This window comes from Lolium rigidum, chromosome 2 (assembly GCF_022539505.1).
Source record: "Lolium rigidum isolate FL_2022 chromosome 2, APGP_CSIRO_Lrig_0.1, whole genome shotgun sequence".
In the NCBI taxonomy this organism is placed as follows: Eukaryota; Viridiplantae; Streptophyta; class Magnoliopsida; order Poales; family Poaceae; genus Lolium; species Lolium rigidum.
In genome coordinates this window covers 277619303-277627415 of record NC_061509.1, presented here as the reverse complement: position 1 = coordinate 277627415, position 8113 = coordinate 277619303, and positions in this window count along the sequence as shown.

Genomic DNA, 8113 nt, shown 5'->3' with positions numbered 1-8113 from the left:
CATCAATGACTCGGCCTGCTCTTGGTAACATTTCAGGACGAGTCAAACAAGGGATACAATGCATGCACACACTCGTTTACATGAGCTCGAAGGTGATTATTTGGAAAAAGGTCGGAAGGTCGTGTACACGGGGCATCGTCGATTTCTTAGGATTACCCATCCCGTAAGAAAGAAAGGAAAGCATTACGACGGTGAGGCTGATCACCGGAGGAAGCCTCCCCATCGTGATGGTGTTGATATATTTGGTATGGTCAAGGATCTAGATGTAATATTTGGAAAGGGTCCTGGCGGACGGTCCGTTCCGAATGACGCCGCCGGACACGCGCCCATGTGGAAGAAGAAATCTATTTTTTGGGAGCTAGAATATTGGAAAGTCTTAGAAGTCCGCTCTTCAATCGATGTGATGCACGTGACGAAGAATCTTTGCGTGAACCTGCTAGGCTTTACGGGCGTGTACGGGAAGACAAAAGATACACCGAAGCACGGGAGGACCGAGCAACGTTGGAAAGACCCCAAAAATCTGCATGAGAGAGTTAAAGGACGTCATTTATCCGGCTACGCTCTTACAAAAGCAGAGAAGGAGATATTTTTTGAATGTCTTAGCGAGTATCAAGGTCCCGTCCGGCTTCTCCTCCAATATAAAGGGAATAATAAATATGGAGAAGAAAACATTCCAGAACCTGAAGTCTCATGACTCGTCACGTGATAATGACACAGCTTGCTTCCGATTGCATTGAGGGGGCTTCTACCGGAAAATGTTCGACTGCCCATTGTGAAGCTATGTGCATTCCTCAATGCAATTTCTCAAAAGGTAATAAACCCGGAAATTCTACCGAGGTTGCAGAATGATGTGGTCCAATGTCTCGTTAGTTTTGAGCTGGTGTTCCCACCATCCTTCTTCAATATTATGACACATCTCCTCGTTCACCCGGTCGATGAGATTTTCATTCTCGGTCCCGTGTTTCTACACAATATGTTCCCCTTCGAGAGGTTCATGGGAGTCTTGAAGAAATATGTTCATAACCGTGCTAGGCCGGTGATACGTCTCCAACGTATCGATAATTTCTTGTGTTCCATGCCACATTATTGATGTTATCTACATGTTTTATGCACACTTTATATCATATTCGTGCATTTTCTGGAACTAACCTATTAACAAGATGCCGAAGTGCCGATTCGTTGTTTTCTGCTGTTTTTGGTTTCAGAAATCCTAGTAAAGAAATATTCTCGGAATTGGACGAAATAAAAGCCCGGAGGCCTATTTTCTCACGAAGCTTCCGGAAGTCCGAAGGAGAGACGAAGAGGGGCCACGGGGCGCCAAACCCTAGGGCGGCGCGGCCCCCTCTTGGCCGCGCCGGCCCGTGGTGTGGGCCCCCTGTGCCGCCTCTTGACTTGCCCTTCCGCCTACAAATAGCCTCCGTGACGAAACCCCCGGCACCGAGAGCCACGATACGGAAAACATTACCGAGACGCCGTCGCCGCCGATCCCATCTCGGGGGATCCCGGAGATCGCCTCCGGCACCCTCGCCGGAGAGGGGAATCATCTCCCGGAGGACTCTACACCGCCATGGTCGCCTCCGGAGTGATGAGTGAGTAGTCTACCCCTGGACTATGGGTCCATAGCAGTAGCTAGATGGTTGTCTTCTCCCCATTGTGCTATCATTGTCGGATCTTGTGAGCTGCCTATCATGATCAAGATCATCTATATGTAATTCTATATGTTGCGTTTGTTGGGATCCGATGAATAGAGAATACTTGTTATGTTGATTATCAAAGTTATGCTTATGTGTTGTTTATGATCTTGCATGCTCTCCGTTATTAGTAGATGCTCTCGGCCAAGTAGATGCTTTTAACTCCAAGAGGGAGTACTTATGCTCGATAGTGGGTTCATGCCTGCATTGACACTGGGACGAGTGATGAAAGTTCTAAGGTTGTGTTGTGCTCGTTGCCACTAGGGATAAAACATTGATGCTATGTCTAAGGATGTAGTTGTTGATTACATTACGCACCATACTTAATGCAATTGTCCGTTGCTTGCAACTTAATACTGGAGGGGTTCGGATGATAACCTCGAAGGTGGACTTTTTAGGCATAGATGCAGTTGGATGGCGGTCTATGTACTTTGTCGTAATGCCCAATTAAATCTCACTATACTCATCATGATATGTATGTGCATTGTCATGCTCTCTTTATTTGTCAATTGCCCAACTGTAATTTGTTCACCCAACATGCTGTTCGTCTTATGGGAGAGACACCTCTAGTGAACTGTGGACCCCGGTCCAATTCTCTTTACTGAAATACAATCTACTGCAATACTTGTTTCTACTGTTTTCTCTGCAAACAATCATCTTACACACAATACGGTTAATCCTTTGTTACAGCAAGCCGGTGAGATTGACAACCTCACTGTTTCGTTGGGGCAAAGTAGCTTGGTTGTGTTGTGCAGGTTCCACGTTGGCGCCGGAATCTCTGGTGTTGCGCCGCACTACATCCCGCCGCCATCAACCTTCAACGTGCTTCTTGGCTCCTCCCGGTTCGATAAACCTTGGTTTCTTTCTCGAGGAAAACTTGCTCGCTGTGCGCATCATACCTTCCTCTTGGGGTTGCCCAACGAACGTGTGAAATACACGCCATCAAGCTCTTTTTCTGGCGCCGTTGCCGGGGAGATCAAGACACGCTGCAAGGGGAGTCTCCACTTCTCAATCTCTTTACTTTGTTTTTGTCTTGCTTTATTTTATTTACTACTTTGTTTGCTGCACTATATCAAAAACACAAAAAGATTAGTTACTTGTTTTACTTTACTTAATATCATGCATGTTTTTATTTCACTAGTTAAGCATAATGGAAAACAACAAAAATATGAGAGATCTTTATGAACTTTATCTTGAATTAGGACATGATGTGTTTGAAGAGAGAATTAAAAAACCCATGGAACTTTATATGCATGCTAATGGGAATGTTATTACTATGGATGCTTTGAACACCATTGTTGCTAATGCTATGGAAAATTCTAAGCTTGGGGAAGCTGGCTCTGATGAGCATGATCTTTTTAGTCCCCCAAGAATTGAGGAGAAAATTTTCTATTATGATTACAATATGTCTCCTATATATGATGATAGCCACTTTGTTGAATTTGCTCCCACTACAACTAATAAAATTGATTATGCTTACGTGGAGAGTAATAATTTTATGCATGAGACTCATGATAAGAATGCTTTATGTGATAGTTACATTGTTGAGTTTGCTCATGATGCTACTGAAAATTATTATGAGAGAGGAAAATATGGTTGTAGAAATTTTCATGTTACTAAAACACCTCTCTATGTGCTGAAATTTTTGAAGCTACACTTGTTTTATCTTCCTATGCTTGTTACTTTGCTCTTCATGAACTTGTTTATTTACAAGATTCCTATGCATAGGAAGCATTTTAGACTTAAATGTGTTTTGAATTTGCCTCTTGATGCTCTCTTTTGCTCCAAATACTATTTCTTGCGAGTGCATCATTAAAACTGCTGAGCCCATCTTAATGGCTATAAAGAAAGAACTTCTTGGGAGATAACCCATGTGTTTATTTTGCTACAGTACTTTGTTTTATATTTGTGTCTTGGAAGTTGTTTACTACTGTAGCAACCTCTCCTTATCTTAGTTTTGAGTTTTGTTGTGCCAAGTTAAGCCGTTGATAGAAAAGTAAGTACTAGATTTGGATTACTGCGCAGTTCCAGATTTCTTTGCTGTCACGAATCTGAGCCCACTGCCCTGCAGGAAGCTCAGAAAATTATGCCAATTTACGTGCATGATCCTCAGATATGTACGCAACTTTCATTCAATTTGAGCATTTTCATTTGAGCAAGTCTGGTGCCATTTTAAAATTCGTCAATATGAACTGTTCTGTTTTGACAGATTCTGCCTTTTATTTCGCATTGCCTCTTTCGCTATGTTGGATGAATTTCTTTGATCCACTAATGTCCAGTAGCATTATGCAATGTCCAGAAGTGTTAAGAATGAGTGTGTCACCTCTGAATATGTCAATTTATATTGTGCACTAACCCTCTAATGAGTTGTTTCGAGTTTGGTGTGGAGGAAGTTTTCAAGGATCAAGAGAGGAGTATGATGCAACATGATCAAGGAGAGTGAAAGCTCTAAGCTTGGGGATGCACCCGGTGGTTCACCCCTGCATATATCAAGAAGACTCAAGCGTCTAAGCTTGGGGATGCCCAAGGCATCCCCTTCTTCATCAACAAATTATCAGGTTCCTCCCCTGAAACTACATTTTTATTCGGCCACATCTTATGTGCTTTTTCTTGGAGCGTCGTTTTGTTTTTGTTTTTGTTTTGTTTGAATAAAATGGATCCTAGCATTCACTTTATGGGAGAGATACACACTCCGCTGTAGCATATGGACAAATATGTCCTTGGTTTCTACTCATAGTATTCATGGCGAAGTTTCTCCTTCGTTAAATTGTTATATGGTTGGAATTGGAAAATGATACATGTAGTAATTGCTATAAATGTTTTGGGTAATGTGATACTTGGCAATTGTTGTGCTCATGTTTAAGCTCTTGCATCATATGCTTTGCACCCATTAATGAAGAAATACATAGAGCATGCTAAAATTTGGTTTGCATATTTGGTTTCTCTAAGGTCTAGATAATTTCTAGTATTGAGTTTGAACAACAAGGAAGACGGTGTAGAGTCTTATAATGCTTTCAATATGTCTTTTATGTGAGTTTTGCTGTACTAGTTCATCCTTGTGTTTGCCTCAATTAACCTTGCTAGCCTAAACCTTGTATCGAGAGGGAATACTTCTCATGCATCCAAAATACTTGAGCCAACCACTATGCCATTTGTGTCCACCATACCTACCTACTACATGGTATTTTCCAGCCATTCCAAAGTAAATTGCTTGAGTGCTACCTTTAAAATTCCATCATTCACCTTTGCAATATATAGCTCATGGGACAAATAGCTTAAAAACTATTGTGGTATTGAATATGTAATTATGCACTTTATCTCTTATTAAGTTGCTTGTTGTGCGATAACCATGTTTACCGGGAACGCCATCAACTCATTGTTGAATTTCATGTGAGTTGCTATGCATGTTCGTCTTGTCCAAGTAAGGGCGATCTACACTGAGTTGAATGGTTTGAGCATGCATATTGTGAGAGAAGAACATTGGGCCGCTAACTAAAGCCATGTTCCATGGTGGAAGTTTCAGTTTTGGACAAACATCCTCAAATCTCTAATGAGAAAAGAATTAATTGTTGTTGAATGCTTAAAAGCATTAAAAGAGGAGTCCATTATCTGTTGTCTATGTTGTCCCGGTATGGATGTCTAAGTTGAGAATAATCAAAAGCGAGAAATCCAAATGCGAGCTTTCTCCTTAGACCTTTGTACAGGCGGCATAGAGGTACCCCTTTGTGATACTTGGTTAAAGCATATGTATTGCGGTGATAATCCGGGTAGTCCAAGCTAATTAGGACAAGGTGCGAGCACTATTAGTACACTATGCATGAGGCTTGCAACTTATAAGATATAATTTACATGATGCATATGCTTTATTACTACCGTTGACAAAATTGTTTCATGTTTTCAAAATCAAAGCTCTAGCACAAATATAGCAATCGATGCTTTTCCTCTATGAGGACCATTCTCTTTACTTTTATGTTGAGTCAGTTCACCTATTTCTCTCCACCTCAAGAAGCAAACACTTGTGTGAACTGTGCATTGATTCTTACATACTTGCCTATTGCACTTATTATATTACTCTATGTTGACAATATCCATGAGATATACATGTTACAAGTTGAAAGCAACTGCTGAAACTTAATCTTCTTTTGTGTTGCTTCAATACCTTTACTTCGAATTATTGCTTTATGAGTTAACTCTTATGCAAGACTTATTGATGCTTGTCTTGAAGTGCTATTCATGAAAAGTCTTTGCTTTATGATTCACTTGTTTACTCATGTCATACACATTGTTTTGATCGCTGCATTCTCTACATATGCTTTACAAATAGTATGATCAAGATTATGATGGCATGTCACTCCAGAAATTATCTTTGTTATCGTTTTACCTGCTCGGGACGAGCGAGAACTAAGCTTGGGGATGCTGATACGTCTCCAACGTATCGATAATTTCTTGTGTTCCATGCCACATTATTGATGTTATCTACATGTTTTATGCACACTTTATATCATATTCGTGCATTTTCTCGGAACTAACCTATTAACAAGATGCCGAAGTGCCGATTCTTTGTTTTCTGCTGTTTTTGGTTTCAGAAATCCTAGTAAAGAAATATTCTCGGAATTGGACGAAATAAAAGCCCGAGAGGCCTATTTTCTCACGAAGCTTCCGGAAGTCCGAAGGAGAGACGAAGAGGGGCCACGGGGGCGCCAAACCCTAGGGCGGCGCGGCCCCCTCTTGGCCGCGCCGGCTCTGTGGTGTGGGCCCCTGTGCCGCCTCTTGACTTGCCCTTCCGCCTACAAATAGCCTCCGTGACGAAACCCCCGGTACCGAGAGCCACGATACGGAAAACATTACCGAGACGCCGTCGCCGCCGATCCCATCTCGGGGGATCCTGGAGATCGCCTCCGGCACCCTGCCGGAGAGGGGAATCATCTCCCGGAGGACTCTACACCGCCATGGTCGCCTCCGGAGTGATGAGTGAGTAGTCTACCCCTGGACTATGGGTCCATAGCAGTAGCTAGATGGTTGTCTTCTCCCCATTGTGCTATCATTGTCGGATCTTGTGAGCTGCCTATCATGATCAAGATCATCTATATGTAATTCTATATGTTGCGTTTGTTGGGATCCGATGAATAGAGAATACTTGTTATGTTGATTATCAAAGTTATGCTTATGTGTTGTTTATGATCTTGCATGCTCTCCGTTATTAGTAGATGCTCTGGCCAAGTAGATGCTTTTAACTCCAAGAGGGAGTACTTATGCTCGATAGTGGGTTCATGCCGCATTGACACCAGGACGATGACGAGAAAGTTCTAAGGTTGTGTTGTGCTGTTGCCACTAGGGATAAAACATTGATGCTATGTCTAAGGATGTAGTTGTTGATTACATTACGCACCATACTTAATGCAATTGTCCGTTGCTTGCAACTTAATACTGGAGGGGTTCGGATGATAACCCGAAGGTGGACTTTTTAGGCATAGATGCGGTTGGATGGCGGTCTATGTACTTTGTCGTAATGCCCAATTAAATCTCACTATACTCATCATGATATGTATGTGCATTGTCATGCTCTCTTTATTTGTCAATTGCCCAACCGTAATTTGTTCACCCAACATGCTGTTCGTCTTATGGGAGAGACACCTCTAGTGAACTGTGGACCCCGGTCCAATTCTCTTTACTCGAAATACAATCTACTCGCAATACTTGTTTCTCTTGTTTTCTCTCGCAAACAATCATCTTCCACACAATACGGTTAATCCTTTGTTACAGCAAGCCGGTGAGATTGACAACCTCACTGTTTCGTTGGGGCAAAGTAGCTTGGTTGTGTTGTGCAGGTTCCACGTTGGCGCCGGAATCTCTGGTGTTGCGCCGCACTACATCCCGCCGCCATCAACCTTCAACGTGCTTCTTGGCTCCTCCTGGTTCGATAAACCTTGGTTTCTTTCTGAGGGAAAACTTGCTGCTGTGCGCATCATACCTTCCTCTTGGGGTTGCCCAACGAACGTGTGAAATACACGCCATCAGCCAGAAGGAAGCATCTCCAAGGGCTATGGAACAGAGGAGGTCATTGAATTCTGTGTTGACTTTATTCCTGACCTTAAGCCGATTGGTGTTCCTGAATCGCGGCATGAAGGGAGACTAAGTGGAAAAGGCACGCTAGGAAGGAAATCAATGATATGTAGGGACGGGATTTCTTTGACTCAAGCACACTACACGGTTCTACAAAGTTCCACCATGGTGGCTCCGTATATCGGTGACCACAAGAACTTTCTACGCTCCCAGAACCCGGGCGATCGAACGATTGGATTAGACGTGAACACATGTCGACTTTCGGCGGTTGGTTGCAAAAACATCTCTCGAATAACGAAGATATTGAAGATCAGCTGTACTTGCTGGCCCGGACACCATCTTCGATTGTAGTGACTTTC